Genomic DNA, 1,830 nt, shown 5'->3' with positions numbered 1-1,830 from the left:
CCCCCCGCCCCCCCTCCGTCTGCCATCGCTGTCCTTCTCCTGCCACTTCCACATCCCCCTCTCCCTCCCCACTCCAGCACCACATTCAGAAGCTGCTCCTGCAGCCCTGGCAATGCAGCATGGAACCAGGTGGTGCTGGAGCTGCCAGTGGGTGAGCAGGGGGAGGGGAGAGGAGTGGATAAATGGCTACGGCAGGCAGGGGTAGGAGAGAAAGGTCAGTGAGTGGGCACGTGGAGCGCAGCAACAGCTGGGGGGGAGCATGGGGCCCACACCAGTGCACCAGGGCCAGTGCTGGCATGGCCCGCAACGGAGCGGCAGGAGCATGGGGTCTGGGTAGGCAAGGATCTATGGAGCTGGGCTGGCTCCTTTCCCTGTTTGAGCAGCGCAGCCCAGCTCCATACAGCCCTTGCTGGCCCAGACCCCATGCTCCTAGGCAGAAACTGCTGCTCAGCATGGAGGAAAGTGCTCCCCCACTCCGCTACCTCCAGGCAGTTTTAGCTGCATCCACCCGGAGCCCATGCCACACTAGGAGCTGCACTGCAGCCTTCACTGCTGCCTCTGTGCTGCCCAGCGTGGCAGCGGTGACTGTGTGGAACAGTCGCAGGGCAGCCCACAAGTAGAAGTGAAGGAGCTGCACCACAGCCTAGTGCAGCGCAGGCTCCAGGCAGCTGCAGCAAAAACTGCCTGGCAGTGGTGAGGGAGAGGGGCCGCTTTCCTGAGCAGAGCAGCAGTTTTTGCCCAGCTGCTGCTGCAGCTCAGCAACGATGGGTGAGCCCAGAGCCAACAGGGGGCCCAGGCTCAGCAGTGGCAGTGCAGAACAAACTGCTGTTCAGTGCAGGGAAAAAAGCGGCCCCTCACTGGTGCAGCTGCCTGGAGCCCATGCGGGGCTGCCTATGCCTGTTCTTCACTGCCCCACAGGGCAGCCCAGATGCAGTGGTGACAGAAGGGAGACGCAGGACAGCCCTGTGTGGGCTCCAGGAAGCTGCACCAGGAAGCACTGGCCACGGGGAGGGGGGGTGCTTTGCTCCTGCACTGAGCACCAATTTGTTCTGCACTGCTGCTGCTCAGCCCAGACAGGTGAGCGCGGGGCACGTGGGGTCAGGGCTGCATGCGCTGGTCCCCGCCTGTACCAGCGAGCTGGGGTGGGGGAGACTGGGAGCGTGGAGTACAGGAAGAGCCAGGCAGGACCCATGCTGGTGCACCAGGGCCAGCACCAGTGGGGTCCAGAGCAGGGTGGCAGGAGCATAGAATCCCAGCCAACTGGGACCCTATGGAGCTGAACCAGCTCCCCTCTCTCCCTGCTGGCGCAGCCTGACCCGGCTCCACAGATCCCTGCCAGCTTGGGCTCCTGCTGCCCCACTCTGTGCCGCTGGATCTGGGTCCCGATGCACTGGCATGGGTCCCACACTCCTGCCCAGCTGTTGCTGCACTCCACACAACTGCTCACTGCCCCTTTCTCCTGCAGCCATTTCCCTATTCCCCCCACTGCTCACCAGCAAGCCCACACCAAAGACACCACATAGTTCCCGGGTGCATCACTGGGACTGCAGGACCCAGCCCAGCTCAGCCCTGGGGCGATCGCCTGGAGTCCTCCCCCTGCCTTATCTGTATTCCCCTTGGTGCAAGGAGGCAGAAACAGTCCCAGGCCAGAAGCCCCTGTCTGGGACTGGGGAGAGGGGGAGCAGGGCTGGGCTGGGCTGGGCTTGGCTTGCTGCTGGGGCTTAGTTCTCCCCCTGTCCTACTGCCCCTGGCTCCTGTCATCTTTGACAGGCAGTCAAGGCAGATTAATATTAAATCTTCTAATTTTTTTTGGGGGGGGGGGGGGGGGGG

The 1,830-nt window shown here is 63.2% G+C and overlaps 1 protein-coding gene across 1 annotated transcript in view; it reads right to left on the bottom strand.

Annotated features, from left to right (window-relative positions):
• Positions 1–1,830, bottom strand: part of ATP6AP2 (ATPase H+ transporting accessory protein 2) — a 29,504-nt gene that overhangs the window by 20,481 nt on the left and 7,193 nt on the right. The window lies entirely within an intron of this gene.

This window comes from Gavialis gangeticus, unplaced genomic scaffold (assembly GCF_001723915.1).
Source record: "Gavialis gangeticus isolate Ggan-Ray unplaced genomic scaffold, GavGan_comp1, whole genome shotgun sequence".
Classification (NCBI taxonomy): Eukaryota; Metazoa; Chordata; order Crocodylia; family Gavialidae; genus Gavialis; species Gavialis gangeticus.
Note: the sequence above shows the minus strand (reverse complement) of the source record. Positions and strands in the feature narration are given on the sequence as shown.